This window comes from Ambystoma mexicanum, chromosome 10, assembly GCF_040938575.1.
Source record: "Ambystoma mexicanum isolate Mex_15411 chromosome 10, UKY_AmexF1_1, whole genome shotgun sequence".
Taxonomy (NCBI): Eukaryota; Metazoa; Chordata; class Amphibia; order Caudata; family Ambystomatidae; genus Ambystoma; species Ambystoma mexicanum.
Window position 1 is genome coordinate 1,009,050,912 of NC_090932.1, and position 15,277 is coordinate 1,009,066,188.

At 47.4% G+C, this 15,277-nt stretch overlaps 1 protein-coding gene across 1 annotated transcript in view; it reads right to left on the reverse strand.

Moving 5' to 3' along the window:
* The window catches only part of PSMD2 (proteasome 26S subunit ubiquitin receptor, non-ATPase 2), a 674,802-nt gene that overhangs the window by 437,883 nt on the left and 221,642 nt on the right, over positions 1-15,277 (reverse strand). The window lies entirely within an intron of this gene.

The window sequence follows — 15,277 nt, forward strand, 5'->3', positions numbered from 1 at the left end:
GAGAGAGCGAGACCCCATTTCCCCCACTCTCTTGTGCATTTTAAATGTGATTTTGTTTTTTAGTTGTGGAGTCTGAAACTCCATAGGCATCATCTTTTTACATTGTGTAACAGCACCTTCAGTGCAGTGGCACAGGGAAGACTTTCAGATTCCCCAAGGTTTAAATACCTTCTCTTGGATAAACTACTGTTTCCAAGAGCAGTGAAGTGAAATTGACTTTACTTACACATGTAACTTTCTAGACCCAGCACACACCATCTTACAATAGGGTGCTGGATGGGTTACTTAATATATCTTTCCTCGATGAATGGCTGGTGGCAGTGGTTTACGTTTAGCTACCGTGGTGTGCATTTACTGCGGGCTGCGTTCACAGCTGCAGACCCAAGGGTGCAATTTTTGGCAAAATGGCCCCAGTCTTTTTTTTTTTCGCCATTTCTTTGTGGAAAGGCCCTTCTTGAGATTTACTCTGCGCGCCAAACCAGGTTTGGTCCCTCTGTTCATTTTGTCTTTGGCAGGATTCACAAGTGAAGCCCGCCTCTGGCTCCAGGGTGTCTGAGGTAGGCAGGAAGTGAGGGAGGTGCCCAAAACACCCGGTGTTTAGTCTCCTAGGAGACACGAATGCACTCTTAGGTGATTGGCCGGCTGGCTGTCCAGCAAGGACAGACACCCTGCTGGGTGACTGACAGCTAAGCTGGAATGAATGGGAGAAACTTGTATAAAAGGCAATGGTTTTTGGCCTGGAAGGCAGAGTCGACCACTGGATGAAGGAATACAAAGAAGAACTTTAAGAGGATGCCTGCTGCAACTCCTGGACGGTTCGTTTGCCTGGTGAAGCCCTGCTGCTGTGCTGAAACTCCAAATTCGTATTGACAGAGAAGCTTCTGCAAGGATGACTTCTCCCCTTGAGTTGGTGGGACCAAGCAACTCCAAAGTAAGCCACCTGGACATCCTCTTGGAGCTGGTTGAAATTCTACTGCAGTTGCTGCTGGAACCGAATAGCCAGGGAGAGGAACACCATATTGTGTGCGTTGCTTTTAAGCTGGCCAAGAGCTCCAGGAAGATCCTCCGGACTCCCAAGAAGCAGGAGTGACCGAGCCTGAGCCACCTCAACAGAGTGCTGGACCCCAGACTCAAGGAAAGCCCATCTCGACAGCCAGGAACCGCGATGTTATTTGTGGTAGACATGAGGAGCTTAAACACCGAAGTGCCACTTGTTTGAAGATTGCCGGTTGTGGTCGGTGACCGTCCCGTTGCAGTGCACGAGTCCCCAGAAGTCCTCCCTCTTGTCCCCCACGACTGAGGACAAGGAACACCACGATCTGCAGAGCTGCATAGGAACAGAAGTCATCTGCTGCGCTTTTCTTCAACCTAAAGGTACTCTACAGTCTAAGAGAATGTACCTCTTGTCGTGTAACCTCACTTATCCTCGTTGGAGACTTGTTTTGGTAACTCTAGAGTTGCTGCCAGCTTCTTTACCTCATAAGCCTAATCACCTTGTGGCCCTACTTTGATTTCTTCTTATTCTACAAAGACTTCTAAAACATTGTGCAAGACTTTTACTTACCTGCAAGAAGTGCTTCAGCTCACCTTTTGTTAACATTGGCTGGCCTGGATCCCTGAATGACTAATCTCTCCTCTGCTCATTTGTTGCGTCTTCCTTCCAGGAAGGGCTTAACTAACTTTGCATTAGGGGGTTACCAAAAGTAGTTACCTGCTTCAGAATATTTGTGTGATCTCTTGTTTTGCTCCAATAACCTTTTCCTTTGACATACTCCTAAGAATATTCTAAATGCAACAGTGATATATTAATGTCCCCAGCAACCTAACCATTGAAGTCTCCCGACGGTGTAAGTATTGTCTGTGGGCCATCCCAAAAGGGTACTTACTGATTTAGAAAACGGAGTGTGTATTTTGAAGTATATTTGTGTGGTGTTTTATATTGCTCCCTTCTGAAGCAGGCTTACCCTAAATAAATTAATAATGGTTTAATCAAGAAACCGTGTTAGAGTTTATTTGAATAAACACCAGCCACACGGGTAGAAATGTTTTCGTCTGGGGATCCAGGCACAATTTTCTCCCTCAATAACAGGCCGATTTCTTCTATTTTTTCAACCACGGGTACAGCTGAGGTTCCAACAGCAGCTAGTGGAGCTCATATGGTGGGGTGCAGCAGTAAGTGGGGGCTCAATCCACTTCTCCGGACCGTAGTGTGGGTGGGACACACTGAAGCTGCTTACATCAGCGCACCCCCTGGTGACCGTCCGGAAACAGTTTATACAAGAGAAGGTATTTAAACATTAGCAGAAACCCAAAGGACATTGTGACATTCCACTGAGGGTGCTGTGTGTCAATAAAAATGATGCTGCCCATGGAGTTTGTCAAACTCCAAAACCAAATGAAACAGGGTTCAAATCAAAGAAAAATACATCAGAGTGGGCAAAAGGTCTCACTCTCTCCAGGATAACAATTTAAAAGTCTTAAAGTCCAGCAAAAGAGCTGGGGGTCTCTAATGTAGAAGGGAATTAACACAGAATTGAGAATTCTCCCCAACATACCTAGAGACAAAGGACAGGGGAGTTTTGGGACCCTCCCTCACATCCTAACCTTCCAGACACACTGGAGCCAGGGGCGGGCTTCAGGGCTGAAGCCTGCTAAAATATCGAAACACACAAAGGGCTCAAATCTGTCTCAATGCACAGAGTAAAAGCCTGGAAAGACCTCACAAACAGAAAACTGCAATAAAAGAAGACAGGGGCCACCCAATGGTCACCCACGGGTGCTGTACTGCAGTCAAGGATTCAACCTGCAGTAAAAAAGCAAAATGGTCGTAAAAAGTAAACCACTGCCACCAGACATTTCAAGTAGTGAGGGTACCAAATAAAATGTACATGAGAAAGTAGGATACAGGGCTACTAAATAACCCCCGTACCCTCAGCACTCAACATAAGATGGTGTGTGCTGGACCTACAAAAGGAAAAGTTAAGCATGAACAATTTCACCTTACTATTCGTTCACCCAAGAAAAGGTATTTAAAACTTAAGAGAAATCCAAAGAACTTCTCAGTGACACTGCACGAGGGTAGTGTCACTATACAAAAAGCAGATGCCTATGGCATTTGTCAAGACTCCAAAAACCCTAATCGGGGAAATAAACATGAGTGAGAAAAAGGTCCCACTCACTCAGGAGTTGAAATTAAAAAGTCCTAAGTCCAGCAAAAGAGCTGGGGGTCTCCAAGGTGGGAGGGAATTAGCACAGAAATGAGAATTGTCTCCAACACACCCCTAACAAGAATCTGCCCCATCCAGCATGACAGAAAACGGACCAAGAAAGGCCAAACAAACAAGACATTGTGCAAAAAGAATACAGTTAGCATTTTAGGTCACTGGTGACTCTTCTGTGCACTATATCGGGTTTAAGTACAGCCTGGAAATAATAATTGCACAAAAATAGGGAGGGTAAAAACACTGCCACCAGCAAATCAGGTTAGCTCGCCACTAAGTTACAGGAGCAGTGAGAAGAACAAGTTACTTCTTACCTTGCAACGTTTTTTCGACGGGATGTTCCTCGTACTTATTGCTTATTGTGGTTAAAACGTTTCCAGCTTGCTGGCCTCGGAAATGTTTTCTGTAGAGGGCGCTGCGCGTCGACATCTGCCGAGTCGATGTCCCTCGACGGCCACGGTATCGGCGCCGATGTCACCATGCCCATAAATAGCCACGCACTGCGTCCGTTGCTCAGTTCTGTTTTGTAGAATAAGAAAAGTCATGCCTGAATTGGTTATTGACCTTGAAGGAGCGTAAGATGCAACCACACGGGAAGTATTACTGCGGGGATGGATGGGAGGGGCGATGAGGAATATGTCAGAGGAACATCCCGTCGAAAGAACGTTACAAGGTAAGAAGTAACCTGTTCTTCGAAGGGATTGTGTCCTCCGATGTATTCCTCATCTTTGATAGACTCCCATAGCAGTGGCATGTAATTGGAGGTGGGAGTAAGAATGTCATGTATCCCTTTAGGGATGGACCGAATGTAATACGGCCTTGTCAAATCTGGTCTCTTGACTAGTGGAGGAATCCAGGTTGTAAAAGTTTCTGAATGTATGTGCGGACGACCATTTGGCAGCCGCACATATGTCTCAGACCGGTACCCCTCTTTGGAGAGCCGAAGAGGTTGCGATACCCCTGGTTGAATGAGCCCTAAGATTTTGGGGTGGCTCTTTCCCTGCCAGTTTATAACATTCCAGAATGGCCAAAATAAGCCACCTGGAAATGGTTTGTTTTGTTATGGGTAGTCCCAACTTGTGACCCGAGTATCCTACAAACAGTTGGTCTGCTTGCCTGATCCTAGCCATTCTGCTGATGTAAAAGCCGAGAACTCGCCTTGGGTCCAGCCTATGTAGCCTTTCTTCCCCTTTCCCTGGATGGGGAGGAGGGTAAAACAAAGGTAAGGTAATTTTCTGAGTAATATGAAATTCAGAAACCACCTTTAGGAGGAAATTCGGCTTCACCTGTAGGACAACTTTGTCCTTGTGGAAAATTGTATGTGGGGGTTTACAGGAGAGAGCTTGTAGCTCGCTCACCTTCCTAGCAGATGTTAGCGCTACCAATAGGACAGTTTTAAGCGTGAGAAATCTCAGCGATCAAGAGTGAAGTGGTTCGAATGGAGTGCCCATTAGGAAGTTTAAGACTAAATTTAAGTCCCATAAGGGAACCTGGAATGATTTTGGAGGATAAACATTAGTTAATCCCTTGAGAAATTGTATCACTAGAGGTAGTTTTGAAATACGATGGTTCCTCCGCAGTGCGCTTGAAGATGGAAAGCACTGCGAGATAGCCTTTTACAGTGCCAACTTGAAGGCCTGAATTTGCCAAGTAGAGTAGAAACGATAACACCATTGGTGTACCACATGAAAAAGGGTTGATATTCTCTTCCCTACACCAGCTGCAAAATTTGTTCCAACGGCAGCGGTATAAAGACTTTGTTGCTGGCCTTCTGGCTGAAAGCAACACCTCCATGACACCAGGAAGGTCCCAATCCTTGTACCTCACCCTTTCAGAAGCCAAGCGTGAAGGTTGAGGGTTCTGGTGTCTGGATGGAGAACCTAACCTCCCTTCTGCAAGAGAAGATTCTCTTTGAGTGGAAGACGGATTGGAGGGCCGATGGACATATCTAGAAGGTCCGGGTACCATGTTCTCCTGGCCCAGTCCGGGGCAATTAGGATCATGGTTTTCCGGAATCTTCTCAACCTCATGATCATTTGAGGAATAACAGGGACTGGTGGGAATGCGTAAAGGAGTGGAAACTCCCAATCCACTACGAACGCGTCCCCTAAAGCTCCTCTCGGGGGAAATTCCCTTGAACAGAACAGATCGTACTTCCTGTTGGTGGTTGTGGCGAACAGATCCACCTGAGGGGTTCCCCAAAGGGCGAAGATCTCTTGAAGGACTTCCTGAGCTAGCTCCCACTCGTGGGAGACTGTGCTGTGCCTGCTCAGAGCGTCCGCTGTCAAGTTCTTCTCTCCGGCTAGGTGGACTGCCGATAGAGAGATTCCTTCCCGAATTGCCCAAAACCAGAGCCGCATTGCCTCCCTGCACAGTGGCAGTGATCCTTCGCCTCCTCTTTTGTTGAGGTAGTGCATGGCCACTGTGTTGTCCGTCATTATCAGGACATTTTTCCCCTGTCCCCTGTACAGATGGCAGGAAAGCTTTCAGCGCTAGTCTGATCGCTCTCAGCTCTAATAGGTTGATGTGTAGTCTGGACTCCGATGGAGACCAACGACCGCTGATGGTCAAGTCGTTGTCATGGGCTCCCCACCCCGTGAGTGAGGCGTCTGTGACTACTGTTATCTTCGGCCATGGTTGCCAAAACAGTTCTCCTTTCAAAATGTTCTCTGGATAGGGCTACCTTGTCCGGAATCCGGAGGAGATCTGTCATTCTTCCTGAGTATTGTGACCACTGGGTGCTTAGTGCCCACCGGAGAGATCTCATACTCAGGCGAGCTTCTGGCACAAGGAAAATGCAGGATGCCATGGGGCCTAGCAATCTCAAAAAGTCGAAGGCTGGCAGATGTTGGGCATTTTGAAATTTGTTGACCATCTGCAGAATATCTTGAGCCCTCACCTCTGGTGGCGAGGCTTTTCCCCAGGGAAGTGTCCAGGACCGCTCCGATGAACTGGAGTATCTGTGATGGTATCATCTGTGACTTCTTTAAATTGAGGGAAAAGCCCAGTTTGTGAAGGAAGTGGCAGACATAATCTAGCTGGATCTGAGCTTGTTCCGAAGATACAGCTCTGATCAGCCAATCGTCCAGGTAGGGGTAGACGTGGATCCCTTCCCTCCTTAGACTTGCAGCCACTACCGACATTAGCTTGGTGAAGACCCTCGGGGCGGAGGTCAGCCCAAATGGCAGAACTCAAAATTCATAATGAGAGTCGCCAATTGCGAACCTCAGGTATTTCATGTGTTTGAGATGGATTGGCACATGGAAATAAGCATCCTGAAGGTCCAGAGATACCAGCCAGTCCTGGAGCTGGAGGGCCTGAAGGATCTGAGAGAGAGTTACCATCTTTAACTTGTCCTTCCTGAGTAACTTGTTCAATTCTCTTAAGTCCAGGATGGGTCTCAGTCCTCTATCTTTCTTTGGTATGAGAAAGTAGGGGGGGGGGGGGGGGGAGTACCAGCCCTTGTTCCTGTCCGCTACAGGTACCGGTTCTATGGCACCTTTCTCTAGCAGGTCTATGATCTCCTGCAAGAGGAGCGGATCTGGAACTTTTAGAGAGCTGTGTCCCGGTGGATGACTCAGATGTGTAGAAAGGGTAGGCAGTAACCCTGGGCAACTGTCTCCAATGTCCAAGCATCTGACGTTATAGCCTGCCATTCCGTCAGATGGTGAGTTAACCTGCCGCCCTACAGGTGTTTTGTGTGGAGAGGCCTCAGAGTGGTTTGGGGGCGGCTGATGCAGATGCCGAGGGTAAAGAGGCACCTGCTGCTGCTGCGGCTTTAGTACTTTTGACCCGTCCACCTCGGCTAGGTCTTCTTTGGCCTCTGAGCCGGCTGTCCTCTGCCTTTCCCGAATGCGGAATAATAGCGAAAGGACTTTCCTCTTCCAGAGGTTCCTGAGGGGCGAAAAGGAGTTTGGCAGATTGCAGCTCCTAACAATTTTGCCGCTGCTTTAGATGTCTGCAACTTTTCCAGACTGTCATCAGCCTTCTTTCCAAATAACGAAGAGCCGTCAAAGGGCATATTCAAAAGTCTGGCATGTAAATCTGGAGCAAAGCCAGACTTTCGCAACCACGCATGCCTGCGGATTGTTGTACTTGCCGCCATGGCCCTGCTGATACGGTCAGCGGAATCGATGCCAGTTTGAAGTGATTCGCACATGGCATCTTTGCCATCTTTAATAATGTTAAGGAAGGCTTCCTTTTCCTCTCCTTCGGGTATGCAGTCAGCCGCTGATGAAGAACACTCCCACAGTGTGTGACTGAACCTGGCGTGCGTACAGGTGGCGTTGATGGACTTCAACGCCATACATCAAGCAGAGAAGACTTTCTTCGCCATAGAATCGTACCTCTTGTCATCTCTTATCCTGTGGGACAGTAGGGTAAGCGGTCCTAGTGCTAGATGAAGTTGCCGCTTGGACCACCACGCTCTATGGAGTCGGGTGTTTTGATAAGTATTCAGGGTCAGCAGCCGCTACCGTATACTTGGCTGACAATCTTTTATTGACCGCAGGGATAACTTCAGGAGTTTCCCCAATTAGATGTAATTTTTCTTTGTAAGGCTGCATGGAAGGGGACCACAGGGTCCTCCTCTGGACCTTTGTCTAATATGTCGGTCAGGTCATCCTGTTGAAAAACAGGATGAAGGTGCAGACCAACCCATAAATTCAATAATTCTTGCCATAAGGGTTCTATAGGGTGTTTCGGCATTTTCCCCTGGGTCTGGCTTAACAAATTCCACTTCTGGGGAAGTGTCCAGCCCACTTGCCTCATGTAGAGACTCTTGTAGGTCCTTCAACCTTCTTTCCTCAGAGGTGAAATCCTCTGAAATAGGCAATGTGGTCCTCTGCAACCCAAATGTTTCCTGGTCAGAATCTTCCCCCTCTTCATAAATTGAAGATAGTCCAGGGTACTCTGACCTCTGAAATGGTGTAAAACCCATCTCTAAAGCAGAAGGAGCCAAACTCGTCATTATTGGGCGAGAAAACGTCGATGTTGTCGACGCCGATGTGACCGGCTTCGAAGGCGCCGAGAACGGTGTCGAGAACACTGGAAGAGGTCTCGAAGAACTCGAGAGGATCGGGATCCTACTCAAGGATGTCGACGACGGTCTCAGCGTCGTGCCCGAGGCCCTTGGAACCACCGTTGGCTGTGGAGTAGCCTTGGTCTTCTCTCATCGGCGTCGACGATGGAGTTGATTCGACTGATGTGTCGAAGAACCCTTCGATGGCACCGATCCATGCGTGGAAGGAATCTTCGACGATGGCGAAGATGGTGCCTTCTTACCCGATGGCTCGTGGCGCTCTCGGGTGGAATGTTTCGCCGGGTGCAGCGACTCCAGGCGTTTTGATTTTTGGGGTTTTTCACCTGGGGTATCACCCTCAGCTGTCTTCGAGGGGGTCGAGGCTGCTTTCTCAAAGACGCTTAACATTTTCTTTCTGAATTCCTCCCACTCAGCCTGAGAGCTGTGTTTTGTGGGGCAGGAGACCCTTTCTGGGGAAGCAGAAGACGAGGAAGGGGATCTTCGACATCTCTTTTTTGAGTGTCTTGATCTCGACGAATAGTGGGAGCTACTTCGAGATCTAGAATGGGAATGTTTGACGGCGAGGAGACGAATGCCTCGACTCAGCCGAAGAAACCTTTGAGGAGGTTTTGACTGACTTACCTCTCGAGCTTCCCCTTGCGTTCCTTCAAGGCTTTCGCTGTCATGGACATGCAGTCCTCACACTCCGAACAATGGTGCTCGGCTCCCAAGCACCACAAGCAGATCCTGTGTGGATCCGTTATCGACATTTTTTTACCGCAGTCTCGACATTTCTTGAAGCCAGATCGTGGCATTGTCTGTTCTGATGAAGATGCCATCGAGAACGAGTTGGTATTTATTGGAGTAGATATAGAGGGTTATCCTGACTGAACTCAGCAACGACGTTCCGAGGCCCCACGAAGCGCTGAAGAACGGAACTGAGCAACGGACGCAGCGCGTGGCTATTTATGGGCATGGTGACGTCGGCGCCGATACAGTGGCCGTCGAGGGACATCGACTCGGCGGACGTCGACGCGCAGCGCCCTCTACAGAAATGGTTTTTCGAGGCCAGCAAGCTGGAAACGAATTATCAAAGATAAGGAATACGTCGGACACAATCCCTTCGAAGTTACTTACCAACTGTAACGTTCTTTCGATTGGATGTTCCTCCCATGTATTCCTCATCTTTAGATATATCCTTACCTTTAGGTTTCGCCTTGGGAATATTTTACTCTTTCTCCAGCAGAGGGCGCTTCACTCGAGGTTGCGGCGTCGATGTCCCTCGGCGGCATCCGTCGAGTATCGACGTCATCCCTCGTATAAGAGCCTTGAGCGCGCCCGTTGGCCTCAGTTCTGTTTTTTCGTATAATATAGTCCATGGATCTTACTTCGTTTAAGGTATGCCTCTTTTGACCCAAGCCCTAAAAGAGTTTAGAGTGTAATACATGTAAACTGTACTGTGGGGTTAGGATGGGAGGGTCGATGAGGAATACGTAGGAGGAACATCCAATCGAAAGAACGTTACAGTTGGTAAGTAACTTGTTCTTCGAATGGATTGTGTCCTCCCACATATTCCTCATCTTTCGATAGACACCCAAAGCATTTTTGTCTCAGAGGTGGGAGTACAGTATCCTTTTTTAATCATGTACAGAATGTAGTACAGATTTTGCAAACAGACCTCCTTGAGAAGAAGTGGAGACCAATGCATAATGTTTTATAAAGGTGTGCATAGATGACCATGTGGCTGCTGCACAAATATCTTGCACAGGGACACCCCTTTTTAATGCTGTAGAAGTTGCCATGCCCCTGGTCGAATGAGCTCTTAGTCCATCAGGTGGTCCTTTTCCTGCCAATCTATAGCATTCTGTTATGGCTAAGATTATCCGTCTGGATAAAGTTTGTTTTATTACCGGAAGGCCCAGTTTACGTCCAGTGTATCCCACGAAAAGTTGATCACACTGGCAAATCTTTGCAAATCTAGAGATGTAAAAACTAAGAGCTCTCCTGGGATCTAGTGTATGAAGTCTTTCCTCTTCCTTGCTTGTATGAGGGGGAGGATAAAACGTAGGTAAAGTTATCTTTTGTGACAGATGAAAATCCAAAACAATTTTTGGCAGAAAAGAAGGTTTTACCTTAAGAATCCTTATAAAAGATGGTGTGAGGAGGTCCGCTCGAAAGCGCCTGCAACTCGCCCTGCGGGCTCATGTCAATGCTACAAGAAGTATTGTTTTTAACGCAAGGAGCCTTAGTGGGCAAGAATGTAAAGGCTCAAATGGAATTCATGTGAGATATTTTAAAACTAGATTTAGATCCCACACCGGAACCTGGAAAGGTACTTAAGGAAAGACATTATCTAAACCTTTTAGGAATTGAATTATCAAGGGTATTTTAAATTAAGATTCTTCTTCAGAAGAGCGCTTAAAGATGGATAGCGCTGCTATATATCCCTTTATTGTCCCAACCTGGAGCCCCAGATTGGCCAAATGTAACAGAAAATATAAAATTGTGGGGATATTTCACTGAAAAGGGTCCACATTCTTTTCTCTGCACCAGCTACTGAACTTGTTCCAACGACACCGATACAGAGACTTAGTTGCTGGCCTTCTGGCCGAAAGCAAAATCTCCATCACGTCATCCGGAAGGTCCCAATCCTTGTATCTCAGCCTTTCAGAAGCCATGCGTGAAGGTTGAGTGTGTTGACCTCCGGATGGAGAACATGACCTTGTCGCGAGAGAAGATCCTCTCTTCTTGGAAGACGTATTGGAGGGCAGATGGACATGTCGAGAAGGTCCGGGTACCACGTTCTCCTGGCCCAATCCGGAGCAATTAGGATCATAATTTTCCAGAACTTTCTCAACCTCCTGATTATTTGAGGGATCATAGGGATTGGAGGAAACGCGTACAGTAGTTGGAACTCCCATTTCGCCACAAACGCGTCCCCTAGAGCTCCCCTCGGGGGAAATTCCCTTGAGCAGTACAGTTCGCACTTCCGGTTGACCCCGGCCGCGAACAGATCTACTTGAGGGGTTCCCCAAAGGGCGAAGATCTCTTGAATGACTTCCTAAGCTATCTCCCACTTGTGAGAGACTGCTCTGCCTGCTCAGAGCGTCCGCTGTTGTGTTTCGCTCTCCGGCTAGATGAATTGCCGATAGAGAGATCCCTTCTTGTATTGCCCAGAACCAGAGTTGCATCGCCTCTCTGCACAATGGTAGTGACCCTACTCCTCTCTTGTTGAGGTAGTACATGGCCACTATATTGTCCGTCATTATCAGAACATTCTTTCCCCGTACAGAGGGCAGAAAGGCCTTCAGCGCTAGTCTGCTTGCCCTCAACTCCAGAAGATTGATATGTAGTTTGGACTCCGATGGAGACCAACGTCGCTGATTGGCAGGTCGTTGATGTGGGCTCCCCACCCTGTGAGTGAGGCGTCCGTCACTACTGTTATCTCCGGCCATGGTTGCCAAAAAGATTCTCCTCTGAGGATATTATGTCTGGAAGCCCACCATTGTAGATCCTGTGCTACTTGGGCTGGGACCTGCAGTAGATCTGACATTTCCCCGAGAACTGGGACCATTGAGTTCTGAGAGCCCATTGAAGTGATCTCAGTCTGGCTTCTGGCACCAGGAAAATGCAGGATGCCATCAGACCGAGCAACCTGAGAAAATCGAAGGCCGGAAGATTCTGGGCATTCTGAAACTTTGTCACCATCTGCAGAATGTGGTGAGCTCTCTCTTCGGGAGGCGAGGCTTTGCCCGAACAGGTATCCAGGACTGCTCCTATAAATTGGAGCTTCTGTGATGGTATCACGTTTGATTTTTTTTAAATTCAGAGAAAAACCTAGTTTGTGAAGGAAGTGACAAGTCTTGGACAGGTGATCCAGGGCTTGTTCTGGAGAACGTGCTCTGATCATCCAATCGTCCAGATAGGGGTAGACATGAATCCCCCTCTTCTGAGACTCGCTGTCACCACCGCCATCAACTTGGTGAAAACTCTTGGGGCAGAGGTCAACCCGAATGCAGAACTCGAAATTGATAGTGAGAATTGCCAATCGCGAACCTCAGGTACTTTCCGTGCTTGAGATGGATTGGCGCATGAAAGTAAGCATCCTGAAGGTCCAATGATACCAACCAGTCCTGTAGTTGGAGAGCCTGAAAAATCAGAGAAAGTGTGACCATCTTGAATTTCTTAGGAACTTGTTCAAGTTTCTCAAGTCCAAGATGGGTCTCAGTCCTCCGTCTTTCTTTGGAATAAGGAAGTATGGGGAATACCAACCCTTGTTCCTCTCCAACATGTTCTATTGCACCTTTCTGTAGCAGGGTTCAAACTTCCTGCAACAGGAGCAGATCCGGATGCTTGGCAGAGTTGTATTCTGGAGGATGGTTCTGAGGTTTCTTTAGAAAAGGAAGGCAATAACCTTGGGATACTGTTTCCAGTGACCAAGCATCTCAATTAATGCCTCGCCATTCTTTCAGATGCTGTGAGATCCTGCCTCCCACCGGGGTCTTGTGGGTCAAAACAGAGTGGTTTTGCGGCAGCTGCAGCAGCGGCTGATGGTACAGATGCTGTTGCTGGGGCTGATCTAGCACCTTTTCCTCTTCCCCGAGGAAATTTTCTTTGACCTCTTCGATTGACCTGCCCTCTTCCTGTTCCAATTGAGGAATAATAGCGAAAAGGACGACCCCTCCAAGAAGATGAGCCTGTGTAGGGGCGTTGCTGAGGTTGTCTTATAGCAGCATTTAGACATTTTGCCGCCGCTTTGGAGGTCTGTAGCTTCTCCAAACTTTCATCTGCCTTGCTACCGAACAACCTCGAGCCATCAAAGGGCATATTAAGAAGTCAGGATTGCACATCAGGAGCAAACCCTGATTTTCTTAGCCACGCAAATCTGCTAAAGTACAGGTTACATTAGTAGACTTCAAAGCCATACTACCCGATGTAAAGATTTTCCTGGACCATGCATCCACTTTATCGTCCCTATCTGGAGGGATTGTAGGGTATGCAGCATTTTTTGTGGAAGTAGCTGCCTGTACTACTAAACTTTCCAGAGATGGATGTTTACGGAGGTATTCCGGATCAGATGTACAAGGTCTATACTTTGCCACAAACTTTCTATTCACAGCCCATACAGCTTCAGGATGTTCCCATGCAGAACTAACCCTTCTTTGTAATGCAATGTGAAAGGGTAAAATGGGGTCTTGTTGGGGTGTTCCAGATAATATATCTGTCATGTCATCATCATGATTGACTGGTGAACTCCTACCCCACCCCATAAACTCTGTAACTCTGCCCATGAGTCTTCTATAACTCGTATCCAATTGTTCCGATGGGTCTGGTTTGTCAAATTCATACTCTGGAGAAGTATCCAGGCTGTTTGCAAACATTCTTGCAAATCTTTAATTCTTGATTGAGGATCAATTAATTCCTCTGGGACAGATCTTGTACCATATTTAACACCAGCAGAGGTTACTTCCTCTTGTTCTGATGAATCTCCCTCATATATGGATGACATGGTCCTGAAAAACTCATGTCGACTCTCAGGTTGAAAAACCTTTTCAGGCATTACAGGTCTTTCCTTAAATAGAGGTTTGGGCGTCGCCGAAAGCGTCAATGGCGCCGAAGTCTTAATCACTTCCTTCGATATCGTCGAAGGAACTTTCGACGATCTCGACGTAATCGTCGAGAAAGCCGTGGAAACGTCAAAGGAACCTTTGTGGTCTTCGAGCGCGAGCTTGACGTAGATTCCTTCGAGTGAGTTGTCGACTCGAGGAGCTTCGAAGTTTGACGGCGTCAATGTCGACTTCGATGGCGTATGATCTTTCGATGCCATTTTGTTTCCCTCTTCCTTCGATTTATGCACCTAAGGATCGGTCTTACGAGGTGATCAAAAAGAATCTCTCGATGACGTTCAACGTCTTTTTATGAGCCTTTCTTGTTTTGGACCTTCCTCTGTCACCTTTTTCATGAGGCGGTCTGGGCCGCGTTCTCAAAATGTTCTAACATGGATACTCGAAAGGCTTCCCATTTTCTAGGAGAGTCTTGTTTGGATGGGCATGTTATAACCTCTTCCGAAGATGTCGAAGAGGATGAAGGAGATCGATGCCGCCTTTTCTTCGCCTTCTTAGAAGACGAAGATTTCCTCGATCTACTTCTCGAATGTCTTTAACGATGAGATTTCGAAGACTCGTCCGAGTCTTTCTTTTTTAAGTAGGCTTCGATAAACCCTCCACCATCGCCAGTTTACCTCTACGCTCTTTTAGGGCTTTGTGGGTCATCGACTGGCACGAACCACAGTCTTCCGTTCAGTGGTCGGGGCCGAGGCACCATAGACAGTTCTTATGTGGATCCGTCAGACATTTTCTTTCCACATCTTAGGCATTCTTTAAAGCCTGTCTTCGGCGTGGAAAGATTCGAAGACGACATCGCTTTTTGGCACGAAATACTGAAGCGCCGTTTTACTCGATCCGAAGCGAAGCTAACGGAAAAACGGAACTGAGGCCAACAGGCATGCTCGAGGCTCTTATATGTGGGATGACGTCGAGGGACATCAACGCTGCTACTTCGAGTGGAGCGCCATCTGCTGGAGAAAGAGAAAGAAATTTCCGAGGCGAAACCTATAGGTAAGGATATATCTAAAGATGAGGAATACGTGGGAGGCCACAATCCATTCGAAAGGGGATACTATGTAGCGCCTCAGCACTCCACATAAGATGAGGTGTGCTGATCTCACAATGGGAAAAGATAGGAAGGATAAAAATATCCTATAACAGAAAATAAATAAGGGAAACCTAAAGGCTCCCAGCAACACTGCACAGAGTGTTGTGTGATGTAAAAGTCAAGAGATGCCATAAAACTTGAAGGAAAGTACAACTCCAAGAAATATTTATAAAAAGAAGTATCCCAAAAGATAGGGTAAACGAGTGAGTGAGCGTGGAAAAGGATCCCACTCACTCAGGGGAACAGACCAAAAATCCTTAGGTCTAGCAGAAAGTGCTGGGGGACTTGCATTTGGAGGAGTGTGCATCAAAATGAAAAACTA